Genomic DNA, 16,056 nt, shown 5'->3' with positions numbered 1-16,056 from the left:
TCCATAGGGCGACACGTATAATGTCAGCACGAGATACACGAGTAAGGGTGGTACGGCACAGGTGAAAACAATGACCTGCATGTTTATAGAGGCCTGGTAAGAAGGAACCATTTTTATTCATTTTAAGTTGTCTTTATGAAGAAATAATTAACCAGAGGAAAATAAGGATTGAAGTAAATGTAAATCAAATAAAGTATACTTTTGACGTACTTATTATGTTTTTATCCACATTGCAAAATATGTGTTAATCGTGAGATATTTTCGAGAAAAAAACCATGTCTCAGGCGCACCGCAAACGGACAATAGATTTTGTGGCAGGGTTGCTTAACTTTTTAGCACGAGTGTATCATGCTAGGTCAAGTCGATCGAAAGTCGAGCTGACACACACTCGTTGTCTACTCATCCTATTTGATACACGTTTTGGTACAAGGTTATTCAATTACGCGTGCAACCAAGGGGGGAGGGTGTGGAAGGAGGGACATGAATGCCATATTAAAGGCACAGTAAGCCTCCCGTAAACCATCACAGAGCTCCCCGAGCGTCTACATACAGTACAAGCATACTTCCATTTGAACGCTCACCGAACGGGAACATCCTGGCTGCTTTCTGTCGAGCGTGAGAAATGTTCAAAGAATTTATTTTCGTGGACTTGGTCCAAAACAACAATGGCGCCTCGTTTTGGTGCTGGACGGCTGTTATGATACCGAAAATCACGCCCGGACAGACAGTAAGCCTCCCGTAAACCATCACAGATACTGTCAGGCTTTTACACACAGTACAAACACCCTTCCATTTGAACGCTCACCAAACGGGAACATCCTAGGTGCCCTACGTAAAGAGCGAGCAATTTTTAAAGAATTAATTTTGCAGATTGTCTCAAACTCTTTTTGGACCCATCCTGAACTCAGGTCAAACATGAGTTACTTCCCTTCGGGTCTCATTCTATCCGGATGTAAACTGGCGATAGCCGTGAATCGATGATTATCAAAATGTTTTTGGACCGTGGTGCGTTTTTGCGCTAGACCGAACTTTTAAAATCTAAATAATAAATTGACAGCTTGTTACACAAATATTCTTTAATCATGAAATAATTCTTTTTTCATCAAGACAAGATCAGTACAATTCGAAGTTGTGAAAGTTTGAAAAAAGAAAAGCCCGGAAGCAGGGTTACGCAAGGGTCGTAGCAGACGACGGTTTATCAGTGCATATCGCCGTTCCTCTCAACAGTTAAAAGCCATCACTAGAGTTCTTGTGAACCACAGCCGTTTAATTGTTTCGTGCATAAAAACGTGCTATTGTAAATAAGCTCACATCGAGTCGCATTCAAATGACTAACTGACGACTACATTGTGAAAAAGGGAAACTGGATCACACGGGTTCACGATGGCTCAGGGGTAAGATAAACCACGCAAAAATAAATTCTTTGATAATTGCTCGCTCTTTACGTAGGCCACCTAGGATGTTCCCGTTTGGTGAGCGTTCAAATGGAAGGGTGTTTGTACTGTGTGTAAAAGCCTGACCGTATCTGTGATGGTTTACGGGAGGCTTACTGTGCCTTTAATGCAGCCGGCGGGATAATCAGTGCGTCAGTTTGGCTGCTTTTGGGCCAACAATGCGGGGTAATTAGTCACAGGTGTCACACTCGGTTAGAGACGGAGGTAGTTTGTCTGTTTGCTTAACGCCCAGCCGACCACGAAGGGCCATACATGTTACGATGTATCAGGGCGGTGCTGCTTTGACATATCGTGCGCCACACACAAGACAGAAGTCGCAGCACAGGCTTCATGTCTCACCCAGTCACATTATTCTGACACCGAACCAACCAGTCCTAGCACTAACCCCATAATGCCAGATGCCAGGCGGAGCAGCCACTAGATTGCCAATTTTAAAGTCTTAGGTATGACCCGGCCGGGGTTCGAACCCACGACCTCCCGATCACGGGGCGGACGCCTTACCACTAGGCCAACCGTGCCGGTGAGGGAGGTAGTGCGTTGCGCAGTGTTGCAGTAGGTTTGAATTCCTACGCGAGGCGAATTCAAGTTGTTTGTCAAAGAGTGTGTGTGTGTGTGTGTGTGTGTGTGTGTGTGTGTGTGTGTGTGTGTGTGTGTGTGTGTGTGTGTTTGTGTCTGTGTGTGTCACGATTAGGTGACATGGATCAAGAAAGTGTCACTCTGTGGGGTGCCTTCTCTTGGTCAATTGCGATAGAAAGCGCCTGTGCTTTCTGTCAACGGTTGTGGGTTTTGCTGACAGCGCATAAGGAACACGGGTATTTTGTGTTGCACGGATTTCACGGGGGTGATTTCTGCTGTCGAGGCAGAATTGTCGATAACTGAACTGGGGTATGTGACAGGGTTAGTCACGTGATTTCGTCAAGGTTGTCTGTCTGAGACATGTTAACTGGACACTCGAAAACTCAGCGCTGGGGAGAACGGTCGGTGTCTTATATTTCCTGCGAGTTTGATGGACTTCATCGCTTTGATTTCTGCATTGATATTCAACGCGCCGCTCTGCATGTACAGGAGGGCTTCAGGAAAACTTCAGTTTGAGACCACTTTCTCTCCGTTCACATGCGGTCTGACGTAACGGGTCGTCAATTTCTCTTCACTGTGCGGGAAGGAAATTTCACCGCATAAAGGATTCGGCAAGAGGGTGAATGGGATATCGCTGTTGACGAACAGGTGCCATTCAAAGGAGGAAGCGGTTTTCGCTTCAATGAGAGTGCTACCTACATAGGCTTTTGAGGTAATAAATCATTATTTAACGCTGTTGACGAGTCTGTGTTTGTGGAATGAAATACTCTCTGTTGTTCTTTCCAGGTTAGCGCATAATTTGCTCTTTGTGACGCTAAAATACTAATCTGTATATGGTTTTTGCAGATATGGAGAGAAGGAAGGAAATGGCTGATTTGTTGTTGTAAAAGTTCGTTTGTGCAGGCCCACGTGCTCGATGAGATATGTTAAGATGACATGTTTAAAGGTGGAGTTTGTTGGGTAGCTTGACATGTTTAGTGCACCGAGGCTTTTTGTTGCAGCCTTCTTCTTCTTTTGCCTTCTTCTACAACGGAACGTGTCTACTATCTTCCGTTGCTGGCTGTTAATGTTATCTTGGGGACACTGTTATCAGCGGGACGCTACAACAAGATCGTCCGCGGAGTGATGTAACCAGCTAACCGGCTAACCAGCTAACCAGCGACTGGGTGTGGCGCCTGATGTCTCCACTGTTCCCTGCTTCGTCACCACGCTAACCAGCACTTCATTCGACGGAGCAGTTGTGGAGACTATGAACTAATTACAGGCCGTCCACTCAGTGGCAGAAGAAAAGCTAAGTGCACCATGTCTTTGCACCCTGTTTACCACCGTTGTCATCTTTTATATTTATGATTACATTCGAGCGGTGACAACGTGGGGTGTGTGACACCTGCATAAATTGGCACTTTTCGGCAGATCAGATATATATTTTCCTAGCTATACACGGGATCAGCGTGTTACTATAATTTTCTATATTCTAACTGGCATTTTGTCAGTGACCACTGTTTTTACGTTTTGAACGTAAAAGAACATATTTTGGAGTGAAGTCTTGAGGGAGGTGGCGAGTTATTACATAAACAGGCGTCTGAAACTTATACTTTTGTTGTTTCTATTTAATTGTATGACTGCGAGAGTGGATCTTGGTGTGGTTAGTTAGTTAGAAGTAACTAACCGTTTCATAATCACCTTATGTGATATAAAGACCCACCAATTAAGGATAACTAAGAGCAGATAATCTCGTCAGTGCTCGACTTATTTCTGCTTGGAACTACCCTTTTTGAGTCACTTGAGAAAAAGTGACTCTATGTAATCGGTCAGTGTTAGTCTGTCCGGCCGGCCGTCCGGCCGGCCGTCCGTAGACACCACCTTAACGTTGGACTTTTCTCGGAAACTATCAAAGCGATCGGGCTCATATTTTGTTTAGTCGTGACCTCCAATGACCTCTACACTTTAACGATGGTTTCGTTGACCTTTGACCTTTTTCAAGGTCACAGGTCAGCGTCAAAGGAAAAATTAGACATTTTATATCTTTGACAAAGTTCATCGGATGTGATTGAAACTTTGTAGGATTATTCTTTACATCAAAATATTTACATCTGTAGCCTTTTACGAACGTTATCAGAAAAACAAGGGAGATAACTAGCCTTTTCTGTTCGGCAACACACAACTTAACGTTGGGCTTTTCTCGGAAACTATAAAAGTGACCGGGCTCAAATTTTATGTGAACGTGACTCATTGTGTTGTGAATAGCAATTTCTTCCTGTCCATCTGATGCCTCATATAATATTCAGAACTGCGAAAGTGACTCGATCGAGCGTTTGCTCTTCTTGTTTGTATAGTTTTGATCATATACCACACCTTAAGCGATTCACATCTTGTAGGAAATGTAAATTGTAATTTGTGAGCTAATGTATGCGCTAACTGTGATTACTTCCCTTTTCTTTGTTTGTAAATCTTTGTTGTTGTACGTTCAGAGTTACCCCCCGCGGGTTAGGGGGAGTCCCATATTGGTTGGGACTAGAAAGAATTTACCCGATGCTACCCAGCATGTCGTAAGAGGCGACTAACGGTTCTGTTTCTTCTTTTCTTTTGTCTTATTTCTGCCTTACCAGTCCTTTCACCTATATTTCCTTCCAAGAAAACTCTCCCTACTATTCCCTGCAGTTTTCCAATTCTTTTCTTGTTGTCTTATTTCTACCTGACTGGATCCATCACCTTTATTTCACTTACCAAAAGTCTTCTTTTCCACATCCTTATTTCTCTGCACCCCGCATGTCATATGAGGTGACTAACGGATTCTGTTTCTCCTTTTACCCTTGTTAAGTGGTTCTTGTATAGAATATAGTCAATGTTTGTACAGATTTTAGTCAAGCAGTATGTAAGAAATGTTTAGTCCTTTGTACTGGAAACTTGCATTCTCCCAGTAAGGTCATATATTGTACTACGTTGCAAGCCCCTGGAGCAATTTTTTGATTAGTGCTTTTGTGAACAAGAAACACTTAACAAGTGGCTCTATCCCATCTCCCCCCTTTCCCCTATCCCATCTCCCCCCTTTCCCTCGTCGCGATATAACCTTCGTGGTTGAAAACGACGTTAAACACCAAAGAAAGAAAGAACGTTCAGAGTTTTCCTTTGCAGAGAGCTGAGCGGGGTTAGCGGATTTGTTTATTCGTTTTACTCAGTGTTCTCTACTTTGTTGTTTGCATTCTGTAACAGGTTACATTTCTACCGTCTTGTTTTACTTGGATTTTTCTCCATATTTTGACTTTGTTGGAATTGGGGGGGGAAGGGTCCGAGGACTTCTGTCCTAATCCACGGCTGTGGGAAACACTCTGTTTCACCGCAAAAAGCAGCCGATAAAGTAGGCCACGGCTGTGGGAAACATTTTGTTTTACCGCAAAAAGCAGCCATAAATTAGGCTACGCGTTTTGTTCTACACCGTTTGGATTTTTCTTCTGCGTTTTCTGGTTGCTGGATTTTTGTATCCATTGTTTCATCACCGCGGGTTCTAGCTATAGCTGCGTTAGACTTACCTTTGTGATAAAGCTTTCCAAACTAACCATGGCTGCAGAGGAATCTCCTACGAGGAGAATAACTTTTGAAACTCCTGGTAGTGAGGAACAGACAGAGCGAGATGCACGCGCTAGAGCGCGTTAAACGCAAAGAGTTAGAACGGAAGGAAGAATTGGAGCGACAGATAAGGAAAGAAGAGCTTGACAGACAAGAACGACAGGCCGAACGTGACAGACAGGACAAGAAAGAGAAAGACGAACTTGACAGACGAGAAAGAGAACGAGACAGACAGGAAAAGAAAGACGAACGTGACAGACAAGAAAAGAAAGACGAACTTGACAGACAAGAGAGGGAACGACAGGCCGAACGTGACAGACAGGAAAAGAGAGACGAACGTGACAGACTAGACCGGAAAGAGCAGGCGGATCGCGAACACCAGCTAGAACTAGCTAGGCCACAGGCAGAGAAGGGTACACCTACTCAGACTAGCGCGCCGACGTTTGTTACTGACCGGACGAGACTTCCGACGTTCGACGATGACAAGGACGAGCTCGACGACTTTCTACGCAGATTTGAACGCATTGCCTCTGACCAGCGATGGGAAGAGGATACGTGGGCCAGTCGTCTCAGCACCTGTTTAAAAGGACGCGCTTTGCAACTGTACAACGCTTTGGAGGACGACGAGGCGAGGAACTATCAAGCTCTGAAGAAGGCGCTACTCCAGCGTTTCAACTTGACAGCCGAAGCGTACCGACGACGGCTACGGAACTGCAAAAGACTGAGCGGCGAGCTGAGTCATCAATTTGTGGCACATCTTAATCTTTACCTGTGGCGCTGGGTGGAGATGGCGGAGAAGAATTGGACCGTCGACGACCTTGCCGACCTGATTGTAATGGAACAGTTGATGTCCAGCCTACGACCTGAAGTGGTGACCTTCGTGCAGGAACACCAGCCAAAGACTACTCAGGAGGCGGCAAACTGGATCAGGGTACATGAGGACGCCCAGGCGATCTCCGGGAAATCTTCAGGCCCACGGCCGGGCAAATCAGGAAACTCAGGTTCTTCAGGACCCAAGGACGGGAAGGACGATCAGGGACACAAGGGATCAAGTTCCAGGAGCGACATCCTTTGTTTCTACTGTGGCAAGCGGGGCCACGTGAAAAAGGACTGCCATAAGCGACAGTCTGACCAGAAGGGCGTACATTTTGTTGGCAGTGAAGAGTTCAGGGACGTCACGAGCACTTGTACTATTCCACAACTCTGCGTTCCGTGCTCCAGGAAACACTTCCAGCCGCATTGCAACGTCTACGTCAACGGAGTGAAAGGTGAGGGTCTGCGAGACACTGGAGCAGACATGATAGTGGTTCCGGCTATGGCCTACACAGGAGACAGTATCAGAGTGAGAATGGCCGAGGCATCTCACGCTTACGTCTTGAACACAGCCGTGATGAAGGTCGTAACACCGTTGTTCACGGGGACCATTGTGGCCGTCGTCATGGACGATCCTCCATGCGACCTGCTCATTGGGAACCGTGTTCAGTTTGTTGACGGCGTCATCAGGGAGGTTCCCGTTTATCGGTCTCCCGACGTCATTTCAGTGCTCACGCGGGCACAGGCGGAGCGAGAAAACAAACCTCTCAAACCCCTACCTGCCGCACAAGCTGCCCTGGGGAACGTGACCCCCGCGCTTCTCGCGAAGGCTCAGGAATCTGACCCGACATTAGCGACTCCTCGGGTCCACGCGAAGTCGGGGAAGGTGAAGCTGAGCGGGAAGTATGGGAGGTCAAAGTTCCTCAGGGAGAAGAGGTTGCTTTACCGTGAGTTCAGCAACAGAGAGGGAGCTTTCAAACAGGTTGTCGTGCCTCGCGAGTTTCGCGAGGGTGTCATGGCAACGGCACACGACTCAATTCTTGGAGGTCATCTTGGCACCAAGAAGACCACGGACCGTGTGTGGTGCCACTTCTATTGGCCAGGCATCTGTACGGATATCCGACGGTTCTCTGCGTCATGCGACAAGTGCCAGAAGGTGGTTGCCAAAGGAAGGGTGATGAAGGTCCCCTTAGAAAAGATGCCGCTCATCGACGAACCCTTTCGTCGAGTGGCAGTTGACATCATCGGGCCCATCTTGCCTGCGTCTGAGGACGGAAACAGATACATCTTGACCATGGTGGACTACGCCACTCGATACCCAGAGGCGATCCCTCTGAAATCGATCGAAGCTACGCGAGTAGCTGAAGCACTGGTTACCATGTGGTCCCGGCTGGGAATTCCATCAGAAGTTCTCACCGACAGAGGCACTCAGTTCACGGGAGGAGTGATGGCGGAGGCAGCACGACTGCTATCGCTGGAGCAGCACTTCACCACTCCTTACCATGCTCAGTGCAACGGACTGGTGGAAAGGTTCAATGGTACCTTGAAAACCATGCTGAGGAAACTAGCTCAGGAGAAACCACGCACGTGGGACAGGTACATCCCAGCACTGCTTTTTGCATACCGCGAGGTTCCTCAGGAGAGCTTGGGTTTTTCCCCATTTGAGCTGTTGTACGGCAGACAGGTACGCGGTCCCATGGCTATCCTGCGTCAGGCTTGGACAGACGAAGAAGCTGACGAGGAGGTGCAAACGACAGCGACCTACATCGTAGAACTCAGGAACAGGATTGAAGAGACCTGCAAACTGGCTCAAGAGAACCTGGGAAGAGCAGCACAGCGTTACGCGCGAGGATTCGACCGCAAGGCACGGCCGCGCAGCTTCAAGATTGGAGAACGAGTGTTGCTACTTCTACCTGTCAAACCCAACAAGCTACAACTTCAGTGGCAAGGACCTTTTGAGGTGACAGCGAAGGTGGGCCAGAACGACTACCGAATTATGATGAACGGGAAAGCACGCCTGTACCACGCCAACCTGCTGCGCGCCTACATAGAAAGGAATGCCTACGGGGAGAAGAACAAAGACAAGAAGAACAAAGACAAGGGGGACAAAGACAAGAAGAACAAAGACAAGAAGACAGAGAAGGTTGCAGTCATCAGGGGTGAAACGAGGGGTTGCTCGTTCCAGAGGACGACCTTTCTGTCTGGAAACAGACCATCAACCTCTGCAATACCTTCAGGTTGCAAGGTTGGCAAACGCCAGACTTATGCGCTGGGCGTTGATCCTCCAACCGTACCAATTCACGGTACGCGTCATTCCGGGCGCCAACAATGTTGGAGCTGATTTTCTCTCTCGGGCTGTAGAGGAGAACATGACTGGGAGCGAGACCGAGGTTTCGTCTTGAAGAGGGGAGGTGTGTCACGATTAGGTGACATGGATCAAGAAAGTGCCACTCTGTGGGGTGCCTTCTCTTGGTCAATTGCGATAGAAAGCGCCTGTGCTTTCTGTCAACGGTTGTGGGTTTTGCTGACAGCGCATAAGGAACACGGGTATTTTGTGTTGCACGGATTTCACGGGGGTGATTTCTGCTGTCGAGGCAGAATTGTCGATAACTAAACTGGGGTATGTGACAGGGTTAGTCACGTGATTTCGTCAAGGTTGTCTGTCTGAGACATGTTAACTGGACACTCGAAAACTCAGCGCTGGGGAGAACGGTCGGTGTCTTATATTTCCTGCGAGTTTGATGGACTTCATCGCTTTGATTTCTGCATTGATATTCAACGCGCCGCTCTGCATGTACAGGAGGGCTTCAGGAAAACTTCAGTTTGAGACCACTTTCTCTCTGTTCACATGCGGTCTGACGTAACGGGTCGTCAATTTCTCTTCGCTGTGCGGGAAGGAAATTTCACCGCATAAAGGATTCGGCAAGAGGGTGAATGGGATATCGCTGTTGACGAACAGGTGCCATTTAAAGGAGGAAGCGGTTTTCGCTTCAATGAGAGTGCTACCTTCATAGGCTTTTGAGGTAATAAATCATTATTTAACGCTAATCTACAGAGCTGGTAAGAGAAAATGAGCGGTCGGTTGAGCAAATACCGTTGACACAGGAGCAGTACGTTGTAAAGGCAATAAAATCATAAACGAGTGCTGCCTTTCCAGGACTTTTTTTTAGTGAAGTTGTTGCTTAACATATATTTAGCTTGGGGGGTCAGAGTTATGTAAATCACCCACATCAGTGTTTGCAAGCTTCTCAGGAACTAAAGAATACAAAAAGGGTTTTAGAAGGAGTGTGTGAGTAAGACAGACACAAGATTAAAACAAAAACACAGAGAGACTAATGGGGGAAAGAGATGGAGAGAGTAAGAGAGAGAGACAATGACAATTCTTTATTTTACGAGGGTAACAGAATAAGCATAGGAATACTTTTATGCGAATTATCTCAGTAATAACGTGTGATCAATAACGTCAAAGGCTTTGACAAAATCAACAAAAATGGCACCACAGAATTCATTGTCATTTATTTTCTCTAGCCATTGATCAACAAGAGAAATTAAGGCAGTATGGCAGGAATGGTTAGCTCTAAAACCCAATTGTTTAGGGTGAAGTAAATTGTTTTGGTTAAAATGCGTTCTTCTTCTTCTTCGTCGTTCGAAGATGCTTGTTAATGTAAAGAGAGAGAGAGAGAGAGAGAGAGAGAGAGAGAGAGAGAGAGAGAGAGAGAGAGAGAGAGAGAGAGAGAGAGAGAGAGAGAGAGAGAGAGAGAGAGAGAGAGAGAGAGAGAGAGACTAAGCTGTGACTAAAAACTCTGTCCTATGTATCAAAGATCAGTCAATCAGTCAGTCAGCCAGTAAGTCAGTCTCTCTCTTACTCTATCTCTCTCTCTTATACATATGTTAGATGTTCATGTTTCATGAATTCCCTGCAGATCCGAATAATCCTTAACAAAACACTGTAGGCAAACCTATTACAGCCCTATTTTGGAAATATAAATTCGGTTTCGAGCTTGTACAAAAACAATGTTACCAATGTAATGTAAGAAACAAGATTAAGACTGTTGCGTTGTGGTATACTTCGTACTACATTCCATAAATGGCTAGATTTCATTGACCTTTTGTTCTTTTCCTGTTACAAACAAAAAAATTGGTAAAACGATAAACAGAAATTCTATCTTAAAAAAGCAAACAACAATCTAATTTGTATAATCATTCACTGTACACAGTTCTGAATATTGGATTGGATTGGATTGGATAAGATTTATAGTCCAGTGAGGTTACCCTCATGGAAATTCGGGCTGCTTTCTCCCTGGGGAAAGCGAGCTGCCATTATAATACGGCGCTACCCATATTTTTTTTTTCCTGCATGCGTGTATTCATGTTTCCTGAGACTTAATGCCGTGTGAGATGGAATTTTTACTTGATTCCAAGTCCCACGGGTATTTGATGGACATTTTTATCTATGCCTATACAATTTTGCCAGGAAAGACCCTTTTGTCAATCGTGGGATCTTTAACGTGCACACCCCAATGTAGTGTACACGAAGGGACCTCGGTTTTTCGTCTCATCCGAAAGACTAGCACTTGAACCCACCACCTAGGTTAGGAAAGGGGGGAGAAAATTGCGGCCTGACCCAGGCCTGAACACGCAACCTCTCGCTTCCGAGCGCAAGTGCGTTACCACTCGGCCACCCAGTCCCTTTACACTCAGATAGCGATTACTCTTCTTGTGCTTGCTAAATATGTGTCGGTATGTATCGATATGGAACTCCATTAGAACCTGGACACATTTTTGGTTACAAGTTAAGGTTTAAGAACATAGAATCAAAGAAAAGAACAAGTTATAGAACGAAAAAGATTGGACCTGCTGTCGGAAAAAAACCCACCCAAAATCAAGCAAACAAAATCGCTACGACACTTTTCTTAACTCTTGTCCAAAAGTGAGTTTTCCACGTGGTTTTTAACAGGAGGTTTGAGGCCCCACACACACATGGGAAAGCCAAGACTAACAAGAAATTCCTTCGAGGCAGGAAAAACACCCCCGTTGGTCAAAGGGAAATAACCATTCTCACTGCACCCATTCTCACTGCCACCAACTGAGAAGGTTATTTCCCTTTGACCATTAATATGTCACTCTTAATCTTAATCCACCAATAACTCCCTAACCGTGTGTTTGACTGGTCCCAATTTTTGTAAGGACCGTCTCAGGAATGTATAGAACCTGTTCACCAAGTTTGGTGACGATCGGTCCGTTCATTCTTGAGATCTATATGCGAACACAAACACACAAACAAACAAACACATCCAGTGAAACCTATACACACCCAGGGGCGGATCTGGGGGGGGGGGGGTGCAATGGGTGCAATTGCACCCCCCCCCCCCCCGCGGGACAAAAAAACCCCAAAAAAAAACAAGAAATTCCTCCGAGGTAGGAAAAACACCCCCGTCCTTACCATTCTCACTGCCACCAACTGAGAAGGCACTGCTAACAAGTGTGGTTAAAATAAGTTGATTGAGTGGACAAAGAGACAGGCGGAGAAAAAGACAAATCAATATAACTCTTTCTGTAACACCTACTGACCGCATACAGAAAACAAAAGATCCCGAAAAAAAAAAAAATCGGTTTGCGCTGCGCGCTGAGAGCAGGTATTGAAATATCTCATCGACCAGATTTTGTCCGGGGTGTATCTGCCGCTTCGCCGGGTAGCAAGTAGAGCCGAATACCCGGCTTGAGTGGCGCACTGTACGCCGGCTTCGAACCATGGACCCGTCAAGCTTCGGTCCCTTCCAGACTCGTGGAATGGGAACAGCACGAACATGATTCAGGGGCCATAATGCCATTCCTGATCATATCATGTCGAGTCCCATACTTGTCGACGACGCCCTAGGTACCACATCACAAACAGAACTGTGCAATACACAGGTGTTTTCTACAGACACACTCAAACACACTCACACACAGAAGCCGTATATATATATCTATATCTATTGTATAAATATATAGAGATAGATGAGTGTATTTTTCGCGTGGCTATAAATTGATTCGACCTTTGCACTTTTACAGTGAGGATAATTTACGGGTTCAATTTACGTTCTGGACACTGCGGTGACCTTCTAAAAATAGTAACAGAACGCCGGGAATATCCGAAGGGAATATAGTGCACCATACGAAGGAAGGGAGGTAAACGCTGAAAACATGGCGAAGATAAGGAAGAGTTATGCCGTAGTTGATCCCCCAAAAAACCCAAAATCCACCAATAACTCCCTAACCGTGTGTTTGACTGGTCCCAATTTTTGTAAGGACCGTCTCAGGAATGTATAGAACCTGTTCACCAAGTTTGGTGACGATCGGTCCGTTCAGTCTTGAGATCTACTTGCGAACACAAACAAACACATCGAGTGAAACCTATACACACCCCTATACCGGGGGTGTAAAGAAGAGAAAAAAAAAGAAGAAAAATGTATCACCTGAAAATAGCACTTTACACGCTCAGATTGCACCAGATTGCACAATTTTGCTTCTTTTTTAAAAAAAAATTCCGGGGGGGCATGCCCCCGGACCCCCCTAGCATGCTCGGCGCTTCGCGCCATCGGTTCGGCGCTTCGCGCCTTCGCTAATAAGATAAAAAAAAAAAAAAAAGAACTTTGCACCCCCCCCCCCCCTTTCAAAACCCAGATCCGCCCCTGCACACCCCTATACCGGGGGTGTAATAATGGCGGCCACCATGTGCTATGTCCCAAACCCTTCTATACAAGTCGGGAATAACACATTAAAATACACATATTAATTAGCACGCACATACTTAATATATTATCCCAACGACATAGAATTACAAACATAAACATTCATTATCACAGACACATTCACGCACCTGCCTGCGAGCATATAATGCAATGCATTTCCAAAAATATGATGACATTTGTTTTTCCTCGGATAAGAGAACAATATTTTTCATATCCGGCGTCTCCCGATAAGAAACACCTCGGATATAAGAAAGCAAAAATAATTTCCTCTGGACTTTCTTATAAGCGGGTTCCACTGTATATCTATTAAAAAAAAAAGTCGATAAAGTTCAACTGTAACTTTGCGTCTGTATGTTTTCTACATTATTTGCTTCTGTTTCTTTCAAATACAGTGCATGGTTCAGTAAAAACATCACGAGCAAATTAGTGGTCCTGATGTGTTCTGCCTAGTTACATTTAGTCAAGTTTTGACTAAATGCTTTAACATAGAGGGGGAATCGAGACGAGGGTCGTGGTGTATGTGCGTGTGTGTGTGTGTGTGTGTGTGTGTGTGTGTGTGTGTGTGTGTGTGTGTCTGTGTCTGTGTCTGTGTGTGTGTGTGTAGAGCGATTCAGACCAAACTACTGGACCGATCTTTATGAAATTTGACGTGATAGTTCCTGGGAATGATATCCCCGGACGTTTTTTTTCTTTTTTTGGATAAATATCTTTGATGACGTCATATCCGGCTTTTTGTAAAAGTTGAGGCGATCCAAATTTACGTTTATCTTATTCTTCATCATTTTCTGATTCCAAAAACATATAAATATGTTGTATTTGGATTTAAAAACAAGCTCTGAAAATTAAAAATACAAAAATTATTATCAAAATAAAATTTCCGAAATCGATTTAAAAACAATTTCATCTTATTCATTGTGGGTTCCTGATTCCAAAAACATATAGATGTGATATGTTTGGATTAAAAACACGCTCAGAAAGTTAAAAAAAATAGAGATAAAGAAAAGCGTGCTATCCTTCTCAGCGCAACTACTACCCCGCTCTTCTTGTCAATTTCACTGCCATATTGCATCGAGCGGTGGACTGACGATGCTACGAGTATACGCTCTTGCTGTAAAACTGCAGTGAGTTCAGTTTCATTCTGTTAGTTCGACAGCTTGACTAAATGTAGTAATTTCGCCTTACGCGACTTTTTTTCTTTGTTTTTAACAAACCTTAACAACAAGAAAAACATTTTTTCACAATCACCGTAGTCCGCCGCTAGTGCAAAAGGCAGTAGCGGTTGCGCTGTGCTGCATAGCACGCTTTACTGTACCTCTCTTCGTTTTAACTTTCTGAGCGTGTTTTTAATCCAAACATATCATATCTATATGTTTTTGGAATCAGGAACCGACAAGGAATAAGATGAAAATAATTGTTTTTAAAACGATTTCGGAAATTTAATTTTAATAATAATGTTTATATTTTTAATTTTCAGAGCTTGTTTTTAATCAGAATATAACATATTTATATGTTTTTTGGAATCAGAACATGATGAAAAATAAAATAAAAGTAATTTTGGATCGTTTTATAAAAAAATAATGTTAATTACAATTTTCAGATTTTTAATGACCAAAGTCATTAATTAATTGTTAAGCCTTCATGCTGAAATGCAATACCGAAGTCCGGCCTTTGTCGAAGATTGCTTGGCCAAAATTTCAATTAATTTAATTGAAAAATGAAGATGTGACAGTGCCGCCTCAACTTTTACAAAAAGCCGGATATGACGTCATACAAGACATTTATCGAACAAATGAAAAAGACGTCTGGGGATTTCATACCTAGGAACTCTCATGTAAAATTTTATAAAGATCGGTCCAGTAGTTTAGTCTAAATCGCTCTACACACACACATGCACAGACACACAGACACACACAGACAGACAGACAGACACACACACACATACACCACGACTCTCGTCTCGATTCCCCCTCTATGTTAAAACATTTAGTCAAAACTTGACTAAATGTAAAAAGAAGAAACAAACAAGTCGCGTAAGGCGAAATTACTACATTTAGTCAAGCTGTGAAACTCACAGAATGAAACTGAACGTAGTCCGCCGCTAGTGCAAAAGGCAGTGAAAGTGACGAGCCTGTTTGGCGCGGTAGCGATTGCGCGCGCTGTGCTTCATAGCACGCTTTACTTCGTTTTAACTTTCTGAGCGTGTTTTTAATCCAAACATATCATATCTATATGTTTTTGGAATCAGGAACCGACAAGGAATAAGATGAAATAGTTTTTAAAACGATTTCGGAAATTTAATTTTGATCATAATTTTTATATTTTTAATTTTCAGAGCTTGTTTTTAATCCAAATATAACATATGTATATGTTTTTGGAATCAGAAAATGACGAAAAATAAGATGGAATTGTTTTTGGATCGTTTAATAAAAAAATAATTTTAATTACAAGTTTCCGATTTTTAATGACCAAACTCACTCATTAGTTTTTAAGCCACCAAGCTGAAATGCAATACCAAACCCCGGCCTTTGTCGAAGATTGCTTTGCCAAAATTTCAATCAATTTAATTGAAAAATGAGGGTGTGACAGTGCCGCCTCAACTTTTACAAAAAGCCGGATATGACGTCATCAAAGGTATTTATCGAAAAAATGAAAAAAACGTTCAGGGATTTCATACCCAGGAACTCTCATGTCAAATTTCATAAAGATCTACCCAGTAGTTTAGTCTGAATCGTTTTACACACACACACAGACACACACACACACACACACACGCACACACACACACGCACATACACCACGACCCTCGTTTCGATTCCCCCTCGATGTTAAAATATTCCCCCCTCTATGTTAAAACATTTAGTCAAAACTTGACTAAATGTAAAAAGAATTAAAACAAGTCGCGTGAGTCGAAA

This window comes from Littorina saxatilis, linkage group LG15 (assembly GCF_037325665.1).
Source record: "Littorina saxatilis isolate snail1 linkage group LG15, US_GU_Lsax_2.0, whole genome shotgun sequence".
Classification (NCBI taxonomy): domain Eukaryota; kingdom Metazoa; phylum Mollusca; class Gastropoda; order Littorinimorpha; family Littorinidae; genus Littorina; species Littorina saxatilis.
Note: the sequence above shows the minus strand (reverse complement) of the source record.